Consider the following 18,109-nt stretch of genomic DNA (forward strand, 5'->3'; position numbering starts at 1 on the left):
GCATCAGCTCCACTCATTCCTCCACCAGCTGAAAAATACCTCATCTACCATTATTACGAGTGCTTTTACAGGGAGTTTAATAATGACAGGGCGATTCAAGCCCATATATTGATCAACCCCACCTAGCTGTTGCTATCATCATCTCTAAGAAAACGACTAATAAATACCCAACCTCACTCCATCCCTAACAATCACCTTGTGAGGAAGTTTTACAGCCTCTACTGGACAGATAAGACAGCTGAGCATGAGAGGTTATATGATGCTCCTGAAGTTGCATAGTTATTACCCCATATTTTATTGCTTGCTAAACCAGGATGCATCTTTTTTATTTTATTTTTTTTTGCGGTACGCGGGCCTCTCACTGTTGTGGCCTCTCCCACTGCAGAGCACAGGCTCCGGATGCGCAGGCTCAGTGGCCATGGCTCACGGGCCCAGCCGCTCCGCGGCATGTGGGATCTTCCCGGACCGGGGCACAAACCCACGTCCCCTGCATCAGGCAGGCGGACTCTCAACCACTGCGCCACCAGGGAAGCCCCAGGATGCTTCTTATAATCAGTAAGTCCGTTCGGTGTGATAATATTTTCCCTGATGATTTCTTTGACTAGGGATAAGTCACAGTCAACATTTGATCACAGGCTCTATTTTTGCCACTTATATAGTGTACACCCTGCCAGGACCTTGGTGAGATGGACCTCAGAAAATGTGAGTTGGGATGGTGAGGGGTGAAAGAGGAGTGGAAAAAAAGAGAAACAGAGTGAAAAAAGCGAATATTGGCTATTCCCCATTTCCTCTTCGTTTTTGTTTTGTAACCTCGGAAGATCCGAAACTATGAATTCTGGCTCCTATTATAATTCTGGCTTTTATAAAGTAATAACAATCACTCAGCTTATGAAAATCCTGAGGAATTGTTCCTCCTCTCAGAAGAACTGCTGGAACTGTTAGAAAGACCTATCGGGATACTCTCGACTCTGTTTGAAAGTATGACTCATGGAGCAAAGTACTCGCCGCACATAAAATTCCCAACGTTTTCTCCATCAAAGCCCAAAGTCACCAGTTCATAAATTCCCTGTGCTGGCTACCAGCTTTGCAAGCATGGTATGACACCTAGGTCCTTGATCCTTTTGCAGGAAACAGCTTGCCCTGGAGACTGGGCGCTTTCACTAAACACCATCAAGCAGGTGAGTCTTCACTGGCTTAGTAAAGACTGGGTTTGTCTCTCCTTGGCTGTAGGATCCCAGGCAGGCCCGGGCATTTAATTATGACATCATCTTTGTTAATGACCATTGTGGCTTTTAATAAGAGTCTGCTTCTTTCTACAAGAACTAAGTGTTTCTCTTGTCTGACTGCCACCAACTTCTTTTGTATTTCAGGAAAAAGTATGACTGTTTAGCAACTGGTAAGTTCAGGGATGAAAAAAATACTTCTAGAAGCTTCTTTTCATCCTGAAGCTAATGTTAAGGCAACTTCAGATTTACAAGTTTGCAAAGCAGAAATGCAGGCACTTTAGCTTTACCATGGCTTCCAAAATAGGATAGGCACAAGATGATTCACCAGGGTGTAAGGGAAAAGTATTAGAACTTACATTTCTCTACGAAAGAAATAAACTTTACTAATTGGCACTCAGGCTCTTGGTCTGTATGTCAAAAAGTCACAATTCCCATAAGGTATACCAGAAGTCCTAAGGTAAGAGTAGGGTTTGTACAACTTGGAGGAGTTGACAGTTGGGGTCCTTATTCATTCTTACTACAATGAGAATCTACAGTTTCTGTATGCCCAGTTAAATAGAGTTTGGGGTCATTTTATCTAGTTTTAACAAAGTCCTCAAAATAGGACAAATGGCTTTTAAAAAACGGCTGACTTTCTTAGCAGAGAGCAACCTTGTGGTGTTCAGCCAGGACACACCAGTAAGGACCTACCAGTTATGACTCTTTTGAAATATTTGAATCGCTACAGAGCCACTGCTCTGACTACTCCCCGCAGTCAGGTGCCCCTCCCAGCCTGCTCTGGCTTCTCCCAGGGAACCTTTGGAACCTCCCCAAGATCTAGCAACCAATGGGTTAATGTTTGGCAAAGCAGGTGGCTTCAAGATCCTGCTGCAGCACTAAAGGCCTGGGACTGTTTTGACTGGTCAGTGCCTACGCTGTACCAGTGTTAATCTTTCAACCATCAACATATTTTATCATCTTCCCTGAATGAGCATCTCTGGCTCAGCCTGTAAATTCCACCCATGGGCTCAACCCAGGACAAAACTTACTGGCATCAGAGAGAAGATATTTGAATAGATCCCACCATCAAATGGCAGGGGGTCAAAGGCAGCGAGCCCATCAGCCTCCTGCTGTCTAGAGACCCAGGCTTCCCAGTGCTTCTCAAAAACTGACCTTTCCCGGGCTTCCCTGGTGGCACAGTGGTTGAGAGTCCGCCTGCCGATGCAGGGGACGCGGGTTCGTGCCCCGGTCCGGGAAGATCCCACATGCCGCGGAGCGGCTGGGCCCGTGAGCCATGGCCGCTGAGCCTGCGCATCCGGAGCCTGTGCTCCGCAACGGGAGGGGCCACAACAGTGAGAGGCCCGCGTACCGCAAAAAAAACCAACAACTGACCTTTTCCAACCTGAGGTCTCCCAAGCCCCTCTTGGTGATCTGCCTATTGCCTCTGGATCCAGAGCCTTGCTGTACGCTTGACAATCTCTTCTCATTCACTCTTCAAACATTTATGAGTTCCTACTTTGTGCTAGGTGTACCCTGTTAGGCACTAGGGAGTCCTGAAAGGAACAGGAGCCGGTGACTATGCTGCTGAGTCTACTGGCAAAGACACATGGATTAACATGTACTGGTGATCCTGGGCCTCCGCCTCGGGCAGGCCACTTCTCCAGCCTATGAAATGGAATGCTGCCTGTTTCATGTCTGTGGGATCAAATGAAATAACGTGAGTGAAATGCTCAGCACGGGTACTGGCACACAGGAAGTGAACGCTCAGTGAACACCAACTGTTCTCCTTATTACCATTACTATCTGTTCATGGGACAGGGTGACACAAGAGAGCTCATTAGCGATGCGTGAGATAAGCCCTGAAGGGTGGTCAGGGGCTCATCCTGCAGAAGGGGGCTGGAGGAACAGGGGCTGAAGTGCTGTCACCACATCCAGCGTAACCACTTGTCTGATGGCCCAGGCAAGGCTCCATGCACTCGCCCCATCCTCCACGCCACCCAACAGGCACACTCACTCTGGCTGCCATGCTCTGACTCACGTCAGGACCCCTGTCCACCTTGCTCTGACAGCTTCCCCCCTCCATCCACCTTCCAATCCCCAGCAGAGGCTGCCCCTCCAGGACGCCTCCCTGATGCCCCATCTCACGCAGCTCTCCATCTTCTCTAAGAGTCATTGTCATACAGGTTAGCACAGGAAGGGCATTTCCTGTTTGATTTCTTGACCGTTAATGACCAGATAATAAACTTGAGGTCATGGGAAGCAGACACTCTGAAGCAGCTAACAACAGGCTGTGGCACAAAAATATCATCACCAATAACAAGAGCAACTGTTAGCTTTCACTGAGCGTCCGCTGGGTTGGGTCAGGCACTGAGGCAGGCACTTCATACTGGTCATCTCATTCAACCCTCATGGCAACCCAGAGTTAACAATCCGAGGATTATTATCCCCATTTTATGGACTAGGAAACTGAGGCCAGAGGGGTAACTTGCCCAAGGTCACACAGTAGGTCGATGGAAAAACCAGGAGTAGAACCCAGATCCATACGCTTCCAAAGTTCACACTCGTTCCTCTGTGCTAATCAGCTGCTCCTGAGACTGGACAGATGAAACAGGCTGTTGACTGAGTTGGCTTTGATTTGACTGGAGATAGGATAATTCTGCTTCTGCAAATGGAGCCAGTTACCTTAATGGTTCAGCCACTGCTAAGTGCTCCTCTGTATTAGCACCAGGCTGGTCAGCCTATCTGCAAACAGGAGTGTTTGTACATCTGCGATTATGTACTTGGCCCATGACATACACGTAGCCATGTTTCCTCAGAGCAGCGTCGTTACTGGAAGGAAGGATTAGCAGGCACACGTGTACTAGTAAAGGTTTCTGTTCCAGCACCGTTACGTCATGCTCTGAGCTGACTGCTTATGCTACAGCTGGCCAGCTTCTTCCATCAGTCAACAGCAACAGCAGAGAGGAGCCGCTGCCGGGACAGAGCTGGGGGCAGTCAGCTCCGAAACTGTACAATGGAAGCTGACCAGCTGTTAGGGGACCGGAAGGCATTTCCTCCTCCTTCTGCCTAGTAATTCAGGACTCAATGTTTGGGACTTTTATGAGTTAGGGTGACGTGGACTCCAGCTGGAGACAGGAAGTGGGATTACTGAGGCTGCTGTTCTCTGACTGAACCCCAGGTTTACGAGGGCCCCTGAGCACACGTCTGGGATGGATATATGGGGGTCTTAGAAACACAGGCATCGGGAAGTCTTAGCAGACACAGCCCTGAGAATGGCCTTCCTCCCAGACATACTTCTGTGATCAGGTGCAAAATTACAGATCCAGAAACACAGTGTAAATTCCCGAAAGGAGAGCGGACGATACGCTACTCCTTACTGCCCAGAACCAACCCGAAACAAGCTTTGGGCTCAGAGACTGGGCTTTGGTGCTGCAAATGTATGGAGGTTGCCTGTAACCGTTCCACCTATGATGTGCACAGTTCTTGTTCTAGTGGGATTACGCTTCCATTTTCCTTCCATCGGATAACCAGCAGGATGCAGAGGTGCTGCCCTCACACAGCCCGTATGGGGGAAGGGAACCATAAGAAAAAAGCTCTACATTCAGTCCCTCTGCTTTCTGGCCGTGTGATTCTGGAGAAAGTGGCTGCACCACTTGAGATGCTGGCACCTCTCTGTAAATTCAAAGACGTGGCAAAAAGATTTTTAAAAGCCTGTGACTAAGCAATTTAGCAACTGCACTTTATGGTATTTATTTCCTTTCTTGTCTGTTTTCCCTGCAAGACAATAAGACTTTTGCGGGCAGGGACGATGTCTAATGAATCGTGTGCCCATCTGCCAAGCACGTCTTGCATATTTTTACGCTTTATTGTTTCTAAAATGGTCTCATGTGGTTTACGTCATTTGACCCCAAACAGGGCAGGTGTTATTATCCCCATTTATAGAAGAGGCAGTTGAGGCCCAGGTGGGTCAATGTCATGCTGAGGGCGTGTGGCTAGTACAAGCCAGTCAAAAGCATGTGACAATAATGGCTCTTTCAATTGTTTTGCCATTGGAAGACTAGTTTACACAAAGTTGTTGGATAAGGACCAACGTGGAAGAGAAATGGAGGAGTCTGCTCCTGAATCCTTGGTGACTCTAGGATTTTGTCCTAAGTGAACAAGGGAACAGAGGTGGCTAGCTGGAAGGCTTATGAATCATTCTGTTGGCAAAATTCCCCGCGGTGGTTTGAATGCTTCAGACCCTCTCTTCCCAAGAGGCTATGATTTAAAACTTAAATAATATTGTTCTTGGCACCCTGATGGCCCTCTAACTCAGCTGAACCTCCACAGGGTAATGGCACAGGAAGGTGATGGGCAGGGGAGCCGTTGAGGACAGGGGAGTACCGCTTCCTTCCTCCCACAGCTAGACGGCTCCTTGACGAGTCCAGCCTGGGAGGACTGGGTCAAAAAGTGAACCAGACACTGAACAGGCATTGTGCATGCATGCCTGGTGCGTGCCGTCAAGTGGGTAGGGGTGCCAGCGCTGGACGTGAGGCCGACCAAGGACAAGTTCATCTTACAGGGCAACTGTCCAGCAGATTGTTGTTAACCTGTTCCAGCCCTAATGTTATAATCAAATCCTCCTCCTCCTGGGCCTTGGCCTCAACTCCGCTCCCCCATCAGGTGAACCAGAGAGGAGGTCATTCTGCCCAGGAGACAGATGACCGATGTGCATACAGGGGATCAGGGTAACCAGTCTCCTTCTCTATGGTGACAGCAGGAGGTGGGGCTGAAAGTTAAAAGCTGAAGTACTGGGAATGCTTTCTGAACTGTATTTCCATTTTTAAATTAGATTTATATTGAAAGAAAGGGAAGGGAGAAATGTAGGACCTAAAACCATGTGAGTTTTTCTTCTTACCAGTGCTTAGTTTACATCATCAACATTAAATGGTTTCATTATTTCCTCCTGAGATAGGGTCTAATCCTTGCACTTAATGAATTTGAGAATCTCTTAAAAAATTTCTCAGCTCAGAAACATGATCGGCTCTGGGACCTCTGTGCTTAGGGTCCACAGGTACTTAGTTAATCAAATCATTCTTTTCTATTGGTGATTTCCTAAAAGGTCACTGGAATTCCTACAATTGTGGCTCGGCTATTCTAGAGTGACGTTGTGTCCTCTGAAGGAAGCGAGGTTGACATTCAAAGAGAACTGCAGGGTGACCTCTCCTCCAAATGTCTCAAAATAAACAGCTCTATGCCCAAGGCTATATTTAGTGCCATTAGCTACCAAGCTCTTGTAAAACCTCTATCCTGTGATAAGTGCAGTCAATATTTAAAGTCTTCTTTAAAGGACAAAGGAACAGCTTATTCTAAATTTATTCTGATTGACTAAATACACCACTGAATGACTGATTGGGTCACTGTTGAATAGTCTGGAAATTTAATTTGCTGTTACAGATGAATATTCAGTTTGTGGGTTGGTTTATATTTTATAACTTCTATTAAATTAATAAAGATTTTAGTACCATTTTTTAGTGCCTACTAAAGGACAGGCTGTGTAGATATGGAATGAACCAATGCACTATTTGGATTTTATCCTTCTGCAATACCCATATGCAGTATAATATCTGCCCAAGGTTATATAGTTAATAAGCTGTGGAGCTGGAACACAGACTCAGGTCTGTGTGCCACTAAAGTCCATATTTGTAATCACCATTTTGCACACATCGTTTTGCATCCTTTGTTGTGATCTGAAGATTTTGCAGTAACGTTTGTCAGCCACATTAAAGACAGTTTGATCAGTCTACTAAAGTGAGACTTTCTTGGCTCGCCTTATCCCACTAGACCCCAGCCTATTACGTTTAACACCTTCTCTAGAGGGAAAGGGGAAAAGCATTCAGCAACATTTAGTGTTCTTTCCCCAAAGGTGGGAGAATGACAAGGGCTGGGAATAGAAGGGAAATATTCACCCTAGGAGAAATAAATACGGCTGAGTCTATCACACCAGCTCTGACTGTGAAATCAATTTAATAGGGAGCAACCAATATCTAAAAAATGATGTCGACTTGAGCAGAAAATACCAGGTTGTATCGCATTTAGCACGGACAAGTATCGTTTTGCTAAACTTTTGCTTAATTTCAAGTGTATGTGTGTGCATGTATGTGTGCGTGTATATTGTGTACTGTGTACTGGCTTGTGATGTAAAGTGTTTTTTTTTTTTTTTTTTGTGGTACGCGGGCCTCTCACTGTTGTGGCCTCTCCTGTTGCGGAGCACAGGCTCCAGACGCGCAGGCTCAGCAGCTATGGCTCACGGGCCCAGCCGCTCTGCGGCATGTGGGATCTTCCCGGACCGAGGCAGGAACCCGCGTCCCCTACCTCGGCAGGCGGACTCTCAACCACTGCGCCACCAGGGAAGCCCCCGTAAAGTGTATTTTTAACTGAAGGTTGTGGTTTAAACGTTTTGAGAAACACGGTAGCACAGGATAATGATTACGAGTGATGGAGTCTGACTGCAAAAGACTGAATGCCAGCTCTGACCCTTACCAGATGCACCTGGGTACGTTACCTAACTTTTCAGGTTTCAGGTTCCTCCTCTGTAAAACCGGGCTGATAACAGTATGGACTCCATAATGTGTGTCACATGTAGCAGTGTATCTGATGCTTAGTAAGGCCTCACTAAGTAAATGTCAGCTATCGTTATTTCACACAAAGCAGGTTGGGTGATAATTTGTTGGCAAAAGCAATGCTTTGTATTATGTCTCCAGAATCATTTCAATTCCAGACACAGACATCCATCTGCTTCCTGGGCATCCTGACCTACATGTCTCATAGGCCTGTCAAACACCACATGTTGCAAATCAAACTCATCTTCCAGGCCAAACCTCCCTCCCACACTCTCTACGCAGCAATGGTATCCCACGGTAGCTCATTAGAAATTTGAATCATCCTGGATTCCTCACAACTCAGTCCGAATTTGCAGTCATTACCAAATCTAGGTGATTTTCTCTCTCCTGAATAGTTTGAGACAGAGTTTGAGATTCCTCTTTTATCCACCTTCCTCATTCTCATCCTCCTTTTTTTAAGAGCGACATCATCCCCGGTCTGCTCATAAACGAATGGCTCTGCAAGTCCTGGCCTCCAGTCTTAACCTCCCCCATTCCTCGCTCTCATCGTCTCACCCCTGGAATACACCTTTCAGAACTTGCCAGACTGACATTTTCCAAACACCAAATTTGATAATTTCACTCTCGAACTTAAAACATCTTTATCTGACCTAGAGATTATCATATTCAATACTAAGTGATGTAAGTAAAACAAAGACAAATATATGATATGACTTATATGTGGAATCTAAAAAAATGATGTGAACTTATTTAAAAAACATAAATAGACTCACAGACATAGAAAACAAACTTATGGTTACCAAAAGGGAAAGGGGGGTGGGATAAATTAGGAATCTGGGATTAACAGGTAACACAATACTATATATAAAATAGATAAACAAGAACCTACTGCATAGCATAGGGAACTATATTCAATATAGCGTAATAACCTATAAGGGAGGGACTTCCCTGGTGACGCAGTGGTTAAGAATCCGCCTGCCAATGCGGATTCGAGCCCTGGTCCGGGAAGATCCCACATGCTGTGGAGCAACTAAGCCCGTGCGCCTAGAGCCCGTGCTCCGCAATTAGGGAAGCCACCGCGATGAGAAGCCCGCGCACTGCAACAAACAGTAGCTCCCACTTGCCACAACTAGAGAAAGCCCACTTGCAGCAACAAAGACCCAACACAGCCAAAAATAAATAAATAAATAAAAGAAATAATAAAAGAAAATAACCTATAAGGGAAAAGAATCTGAGAAAGAATATATGTGTGTGTTATGTGTGTGTAACTGAATCACTCTGCTGTACACCTGAAATATTGTAAATCAATATACTTCAATAAAAAACCTTTATCAAAGCCTGCAGCGCTCTTCATAAGCTGTGCGTCACTCTTGGCGTCATGTCCTGCCGACCTCCATGAGAAGCCCTCAGCATAGCAAACTCCTTTACCGTTCCCAGAGGAAGTGGGCATTCTCATGCCTGTGTGTGTACGCGTGCTGGTGCCTCTGCTGAGCGTGCTCTTCTATGCCTGTCCACGAATCACTCCAGTGCACAGAAGGATGAAAGGTTATCGACCTAAACTTACAATTCTCAAAATTCAGTGTACCTGGGGAGCACCTGGGTTGCTGGTTTAAAATTCAAGTCCTAGGCCTGTACCTGTGAATGCTGATTCCTGCAGAGTCGGGGCTTTTCACCTGCACCCCCGGTGATGATGAGGAACTGCCCCAGAAGAGGAGACAAAAGTTTTGCCCAAATTCTAATCCACCGCGCATGAATTCAGGAGTATAGGTGAGTATATTGTCCTGGGGAAATATCTCAGTAGAAACGCAATCATGAGAATTTCTGAAGGAGGTGGGGGTGAGGTGGGTGGAGACTGACTTATTGGTAAAGATTTATCTTTCGGGACGAGCAGCAATGACAAGAAGGAAAATGCTGCTCTTTAATATAATTATCTGTTAATGCTATTGCCTGAAAATACGAAGACTGCATACGGCCAAAGCACAACGATGGCACTAATCATCACACGCTGTTGTCTAGCAAGGTCTCTCTTTGTCCCTAGTGGAAAACCCCGATAAGAGTCCTGGCACTGGGTAAGTTTATAACAGAGAGAAAATCGGCTGCCACACCTATGCACAAGACAGGAGCCGAGTTCTTTCCACTGGGTCTGAATCAAAGGGATTTCTCCGTTATTTTCCCTAGTAAGAAAAAAAAGAAAGAAAGAAAGGGAGAGACAGAGAACAGAAGCTTCAAGTTAAGTATCTGGGCATTCTGGGTAGTTACACGTTGGTGAGAAATCAAGAGCATTAAACATTGGTGAGAAATCAAAACCAGCGACTGGCTTTTACAGGGAACAAATCTCTGAACCATTTTTATGGGTGAAAGTTAATGCAAACCAGATAACCTGAGGCTTGCAGATAAGGACCTTAGGAAGCTTTTCTCACTGCTGCCTCTGCTGAGCTGTCCGCCACCTGGTCCACCCTTCTTACTCAACCGAACCGTCATTCACTCACTCAACTAGCAGGTACTGTGTGACGTACATAATTCTAGGCGCAGGTGAGAGGTGGCAAAGCCCATCTCACCTTCCAGTAGGGAAAATTAACACAGATGACACAAGACAAAGTGATTCATCATTCATTCAAAGCAACAAAACGAGGGGGTGCCATTCATTTGACAAAAATTTGTTAAGTAGCTACTTTGTGCAAGGAAATGTGCTAGGCGTGGGGATGCAGCTGTGTGAAAGAGAAGTTCCCATCCCCGCAGGGAAGACAAGTAGTCAATAAATAATTACCACGTAATTATTTCATGATCAGAGATACTACCGAGCAGATGCAGAGGATGCTGTGAAAGCATGGAAGGAACTGGGAGCCCTGATGTAGTTTCCTTTGGGGGAAGGGTGACTAGGAGAGCCTTCCCTAAGGAAGCAACCTTTGAGATGTGATATGAAAGACAAACAAAGAGTTAATTAGGCCAAGTGCCAGGATAGAGCTGAGCAGAGAAACATCCTAAATGGAGAAGAAACAGCATGTTCAAGGCTCAGAAAGGGGAGGCAGGACCAAGATGGTACAGTGTGTGGGCAACTTTGCTAAGGACTTGGGTTTTCAGCCTCAAGAACAGAAAGGTTTTAAACAGAAGAGACATAATTTGCTCTGTGTGTGTGTGTGTGTGTGTGTGTGTGTGTGTGTGTGTGTGTGTGTCGGGGGAAGATCACTATGGCTACAGCGAAGAGAACTGGGACGATATCACTGCCATGGTAACCGGGTGGATGACTGTGGTGGCTGGGAGATGGGATGCTAAGCAATGAGGATTTTGCAGTGGAGGAGGGGCTGGAAGGAAAGGAACGCATCTCAAATTGAACTTGGTACATGATGAGTTTGACAACCTTTGAAACATCCATCTGGAAATGTCAGGCAGTCAGCTGGGTATCTGGAAATCTGGGTAGGGCTAGAGAATGAATTTGAAAATTTTTAGCAAATCGGTGGTATCTGAAACCACAGTGGGGATATATTCCTCTACGGAGAGAGTTCAGAGTGAGAAAGAATCCTAGGTCTAAGCTTTGAGAAACTCCAGCATTTGAAGGCTGGATAAAGGAGGATAAGCCAGGGGAGCAGACTGAGAAGAAGCAGCTGAAAGGTAGAAGGGGACCCAGAAGATGGGTTGTCACAAGATGGCCCAAGAGAACAGTGTTTCAGGAAGGCAGGAGTGGTCAACTCTGCTGAATTTCTCTGAGAGGTCAAGTAATACGAGGACTGAAAACTGTCTGCTGGATTTGGCCAAGTGGAGGTTCCCTGTAAGCCAGTGAAGGTTGGCTGCAGTTGGACTTCTGTGGTTTGAAGAGAGAGCAGGACGGTAGGAAAGGGAATCAGCAAATGCACACAATTCTTACAAGAAGGTCAGCTACTAATGAAGAGTGGTTTACGGTGGAGAGACGTGAGCATGTTTAGGGGCTGATGGGGTGGATTCCTCAAGAAGGGAGAGAATGGGAGCCACAGCCTGGCCTGCGGGGACTGGCCATAGACAGAGGAGGCCACCTCAGCAGCTGTAGCAGAAGGGAAGGAGGGATGCACAAGTGAAGGTGCTGTGTGCTTACAGGCTCAATGGGGAAACTATCTGCCGCGAGAGAGGATTGGGGATTTCGGAGTAGGGAAGTTTTGAAAGAAAAGTTGTGAGAGGGTGAGAGCAAGGTGGTCAGAGAAACAGGAGACTTCCGAGCACTGAAAAGGGGGTGACAATAAATATAGAGTTGTGCAACCAACTGAGGTTGGTGACAATGAATATACAGTTGTACACTTTTTCCTGCTGCGTGTTTTCCTCTAGCATGGCATGGAGGAAGCAAAACTGAATTCTTTGCTTTCTCCACGCCATGCTATGTTATCGAGGGTTGTGATTTTTCTCAAAAGAATTCAATGAAAAGACATAGAGGCAAAAAGTTGAGGGTACTGTCAGGAAGAGCCGGAATGATGGACCATGGACTTGAAGCAGGACTGGACTAGGTCCGTGGGCAAGAGCGATGACTGGCATAGGCAGAGGGTTGAGTGGCCTGGAGACTGTGGTGAGTTCAGAGGGCGTGGCTGACCAGGCAGCATCTCTGGTCAGAGAGTGTTGTTAGAATCACTGATTTCTATGATTCAGTGATTCACAGAGAGGAATTTCATATGATGCCAAGGTCCAGGGTGTGACTGTGGGAATGGCTGAGGGGTAATGCAGAGGGAAGTTATTCCAGTTGGGAGAGGCCTGGGTTTTGGAGGAACCAGCCCTTTTTTTTTTTTTTTTCTGTATGCAGGCCTCTCACTGCTGTGGCCTCTCCCGTTATGGAGCACAGGCTCCGGACGCGCAGGCTCAGCGGCCACGGCTCATGGGCCCAGCCGCTCCGCGGCATCTTCCCAGACTGGGGCACGAACCCGTGTCCCCTGCATCGGCAGGCGGACTCTCAACCACTGCGCCACCCGGGAAGCCCCGAACCAGCCCTTTGATGCTGAAGTCATCCAAGATGATGGCAGGATTGGGGTGGAGAAAGTCTATAAGCTGGTGCCAAGGTCCTCAATGAATGGAAGGTGGTAAACGACAGTGATGAAAAGGAGAAAAGGTCAGTTGCTCTCTAAATAGCGCAACTCTTAGAAAAGGCACAGAGAAGTGGTTTTTGTTGCTGTGGAAGTTATTTGTTTAAATAAGAGAGGATGGGAATGGGGAGTTCTAAAAGTTTTTATTCTTGAGGAATAAAAGGCTATCTACCTTTGTCCTGACTTGGAAGGTTGAGGAGTGTGAAAGCAGCATGAGAAGGGTTTGGGAGAAACAGTCAACTCAGGTTGGGGGTAGGTTTAAGTTAATAGATGGAGGTGGAGATAACGTCCTGGAAGGGACTGAAGATGTAAGAGAAGGTCATTATTCCTGAAATCCAAGTGGAAGGGTATGGGGTGGAGAATGGAAAGCTGGGTCAGGGGCAAGGATGTACAGACATGACAGTTTGACAGAGAAAGAGACGCAAATAAAGGAGCAGCTGGGAATGTGAGGAGAAGGGGGCTAATCGCTTGGCGTTACAAAGGAGGTAGACAAGGAGGGCTTTGCAAAGGAGGTCATGTCTAGCTGAGATCACGTAGAAGTTCTGCCAATGGGCAAGGGGAGGGGAGGTACTCCAGGTAAGAGAATCAGCATATGCAAAGATGCAGAGGCCTGGGAGGTGTGCTGCACAGGGCCAGTGTAGCTTGCTTCAGTGGGGCTGCTGGGCAGAGCAGTGGTGGAGATCAGGCCAGAGACCTGGGCAGGCCCAGGGCAGGCAGGCCCAGGTCATGGAGGGCTTTGGGGTCCAGCTGAGGGCCCTGTGACTCAGGGAGCTCCTGCAGGCTTTTAAGTGGGGACAAGGCATGATCCCTGGTTATGTCTGTTCCAGACAAGTGGGTCTCTTTGCTCTCCTCATTGCCCCCTCCATGCTTTGGCTCATACGGTTCATGGAGAGTCCAGCCTCAACCCTCCTCCTCATCCCTGAGAACTCACTCAAGTCTTAGCCCTGGAATAAAGCCTTTCATGACTACTCCAGTCCATACCTTCCTCCTTTTCCACAAATGTTTTCATTGTTACAGTCAGAATCATACCCCAAAAGAAAGGCAGTGGAAAAGGCCACCATTGACCATTTGTGTTAGCAAGTGTCCTCCTCACGCATTTAGAGAAAGACCTGGTAAGACATAAAATTATAATTATGAGAGAGTAAACTGTCTCTCTCTTCTAGAAAGAAGTCAGAACAAGAGTCATTCCTAGAGCACTGGAAAAAAGGATTCCTTCTCTTTTCTGTTTTCCTAAGCAAAAAAAAAAAAAAAAAAAAGTGAGTACTTTCAGGTTCAAGTATAGACAAGGGCTCAGTTTGAAAGCCCTGGGTTAATACTCTCAGAGTTAATGACTGTGTGACCTTAAGCAAGCTACTCAACTTCTTAGACTCTCAATTTATTAATCTGTAAAAGGGGTTAATAATACCAATTCCACAAGATCATCAGAAGATCATATAAGATCATTCGTGTGTTCGTTCAACCTATGTATTGCGTGCCTTACTGTGTTCCAGGCACCGTGCTAGGAGCTGGACTGTAGCAGTGCACAAGAGGGGCACAGTCCTTGCCCTCCTGGAGCTTGCAGATCACAGGGAGAGAGAGAAACATTGCATAAATAATATCTCAATAATTGCTAGTATGATAATCTAGGGAGCCTGGCACGCCGCTCGGTGCCTGGCTTAGAAGGCACCCTTCATACACATTACGTAACTCCCTCCCTTTCTTCACTTCTCTCAAAATAATATAACAAGTGCTGTCTGCTAGTATATACTAATTATCTATTTCCGAAATTTTCAGGGGCTCCCACTCTAAGTAGGTACTATCTCAGTCCCACATAAACATAGATGGGTTGCCGAGGAAACCCAAGGTGACTAAGTTCACGTCCTCTCCAGGCTCCTAAATCAAAGGAGACCAGTAGAAAATGACCGCATGAAGTCACATAGCTCATCCTCAAAACCTCTGGCTCAGCAGAACAGAAAGTGCGAACACATCAAGCTCCAGGGTGAGCATTGTCCTGGGACTCTGGGCTGTGTGCAGGCAAAAATGGCAGCTCTGAGTGTGAAGGCCTGGCCCTCTCCACAGCCTGTCCAGGCACTAAAATATGAAGGGGAGGGCAGGGCCCTTTCCTCTACTCATGCGCTCAATTCATTTCTGGTGAAAGAAAGCCTGGGCCTCCCTAAGGTTTACTCGTGAGTGACAATGTTATTTAAAGATCTCTGGGCACAATGGCTTTCCTAACTCCCCAGTGGCCTGGGACAAAAGAACCAGGGCCCAAGCACTGGCCCTGCTCATTGTGAAGCAGCAGCTGCGGGTCCTGAGGCTGGAGAGAGATTTCCTCCTCCTGCCCTCCCTGCCCTCCCAGCGCCTGCCTTGTGCTCTCTGCACGGCTGGTGCACAGGCTCTTAACAGAAAAGCTTCCTCTTTTATTCCTTTAGCGGCAGCTGGGGTAGGGAATAAGTCTCACTGGCTTGGTAATTCAGGCAACCTTATTTTGGGCACTGACTGGAGATCAATTGCTCTCTCCTTTCTTGGTAACCTCGCTGTCCCCTGCACCGTCCTGGAGCTCTAAAAATATTTGTCAATTTGCTGCAAGTGTTTGTCTACAAGTCTGTCTCCCCATTTAGATGCCTAGGTTTCCTTATGGCAGGTACTGTGTCCTACTTATTTTTACCTCAGTGCTTGGCATGTAGTAGGAGCTGAATACATGTTTGGAGAAAGAGAGAAAGGGGAGAGAGAGAGAGCACGCGAATGGATGAATGAATAAATATTAGTCTCTGACGTTGGACAACTAGATTAGGAGATGCCAGTCTGGACTTTGAAGACCCTAGTGGGTCCTCAGAGGTTTCACAGAGGTGTTGAGTGGGGAGTGTCGTGAGAATAGGTGTCTGTCTTGCTTCTCCCATGAAGCTTAACTCAGCTTTTATGATATTCATTGAGCTTCCTTATTTGAGATTTTGTGTGAATAAAAGGTTCTGTGGCTAAGAAAATTGTTTGAAAAGAATACTGGGCTCAATTTTTCTCCCTTACATCTCTTCCTGCTTTGCTCTTTTCCGTGACAAGGCGAGTACTTGTATCTCTTCTGCTTCTGACCACTGGTAGAACATTCTCCTGCATCTTATCCTTGGAAGGCAGGAGGAATGACACGGATGAGGGCATTCACTTGCCAAGTACTCACACTGTGTTCTACTTGGGCCAGAGTTCCAACAGCTAAGCTGCTGCCGCCTGGCCCCCACACGTCCTGGTTCTCCTTACACATCACATCGCAGTGATGGGGCTCTTGAGGTGAGTGGTGTTTGCAGCCTCGATCTCCAGCTCCATTTTCTCACGCCTAATTTTAACATAACTTACACTGCACTTCATAGCACTTCTGCTGACTGTCCCAAATGGGGAGGGAGCCCAGCCCCCAGAGAACAGAAGTGCTGCTGCAGACGGGACGGTCATGGACACTGTCTTGGAAGAGCTCGTCACTCAAGTTTGAAAAGGACATCACCAGAGAACCTGACAAGCCCGGACCATCATAAGGTCATAGAGAGACACCCCCCGACACACACCCTGCAACTTCGTCTATTTACTCACTAGCAAGGGTCTATAGAGCACCTACTATGTGCGGGGCTGTGGGATATAGGGATGGATACGAGAAAGTCCTCTTGGTAAGGAGCTCCCATCCTAATAATGGAGACAAAGTAAAGAAAATGAAACAATTCAAGATGACAAGCACAGACACAGAAATGTATCAAGTGCTAAGGGATTACAGAGCGGGGAGAGAACAATGCTCCTTGAGGGCTGTGGGAGCAGTGGGGAAGGCGTCACTGAAAAGCAACATTTGAATTAGACCTTGACTTTGAACAGTTCTTCAAGCCTGGAGGCAGGAGATGGAAGCAGGGCAGGCACGGAGCACCTGAGGGAAGAGGGGCAGATGTGGGGTGCTGGACCATATGGGGGGTGGGACTGAGGGGCAGTCAGGCTGGAGGGATAGAGTTGACCAGATTGAAGTGGGGTTCGCAAGCTTTGCTAATTGTGTTACTCTGCGGGTGGTGAGAAGCCACTGGGGGCTTTCAAGCATGGTCTCACGTGCCCTGTTAAGGAATGCTAATGATCCTGTAGGCAATGGGGAAGGCAAGCCCACAAGTACCAACCCAACCTTCACAGTGAAGAGCCCTCTGGCAGGTGAGTGGACGGATGGGGAGGGGCAGAGGCTGGAGGCTCGAGGCAGTGATAGGCTGTGGCCGTGGTCCATGTGAAGAAGGAAGATGCTCTATACCAAGCAGAGCGGAGGAAACGAAGTGGAAGAGAAGGGATAGCTTCAAGGTACATTTCAGAAGGAGAGGACGCAAGAGGGGAGCCTCCCAGTGTATGGAGCCATGTGGGGAAAGGTAGAAGACCTTCCCCAGGCCTGGGAGACTGGGGCCAGCCCCCATGTCTGTTACTCAGCGTCACGTGGGCATCCATGAGGCCGGGGTCCTCACAGTCTTTACGATGCCGTTCTGTTCCTGGGGTGTGATGAGCCACTCCAGCATCAGAGTCGTTGATATCAGCCCTTGTGGTTCGGAATGTGCTAAGTGATTGCTCAGTTCTGGTTGTTCTATTCCAGTTTTCTGCAGGCCCCCTGTTATGTTGTGTCCTCCAAAATTCATATGTTGAAGTCCTAACCCCTGTACTTCAGAATATGGCTGTATTTGGAGCTAGGGTTTTTTAAGAGGTAATTAAGTTAAAATGGGGTAGTTTTGGTGCACCTTAATCCACTCTGACTGGTGTCCTTAAAGAAGAGGCAATTAGGACACAGACTCAGAAGAGAGAGTCCATATGCAGACACAGGGAGAAGACGGCCCCATGCAAGCCAAGAAGAGAGACCTCAGAAGAAATCAAATCTGCCGACACCTTGACCTTGGACTTCTGCTCTTCAGAACTGTGAGAAAATAAATTTCTGTTGTTTAAGGCATCCAGTCTGTGGTACTTTGTTATGGCAGCTCCGGCAAACTAATACACCTCCTGTGAACAAAATCTCACCCAGGGTCCAAGCCTGCCTGAACCCACCTGGGCAGGACCTGGGACCACGTTCCCTCTTTTTATTTCTCCAGCCAGTCCAGCTTCTTCACTGGCCCATCCCTTTATTACAGTCACCATGACAAGGGGTGGGCAGGTGAGTCCAGGGAATTCGGTCACTCAAGCAAGAATGGCACTGGGTTATTACCCGCAGGGGACTGCTGCTTTTCTCTAAAGAGCCAGTCGATTGGATCACAAAGCTCGCAATAACCCAGCTCTCAGGACACTCTCAGACCTGGCTTCTCAG

General features: G+C 47.3%; 1 protein-coding gene across 5 annotated transcripts in view; it reads right to left on the reverse strand.

Moving 5' to 3' along the window:
* Positions 1-18,109, reverse strand: part of ME3 (malic enzyme 3) — a 299,568-nt gene that overhangs the window by 108,161 nt on the left and 173,298 nt on the right. The window contains exon 1 of one of the 5 annotated variants that reach the window (XM_027083615.1): positions 678-683. The exons of the other annotated variants lie outside the window; for them this stretch is intronic. The gene's annotated coding sequence lies outside the window, so the exon portion shown is untranslated. Of the gene's footprint in view, positions 1-677; positions 684-18,109 lie in introns of those variants that run through there. 5 annotated transcript variants of the gene reach the window in all.

The sequence above is a fragment of the Aethalodelphis obliquidens genome, unplaced genomic scaffold (assembly GCF_003676395.1).
Source record: "Aethalodelphis obliquidens isolate GAN/ISIS:26980383/991018 unplaced genomic scaffold, ASM367639v1 scaffold50, whole genome shotgun sequence".
In the NCBI taxonomy this organism is placed as follows: Eukaryota; Metazoa; Chordata; class Mammalia; order Artiodactyla; family Delphinidae; genus Aethalodelphis; species Aethalodelphis obliquidens.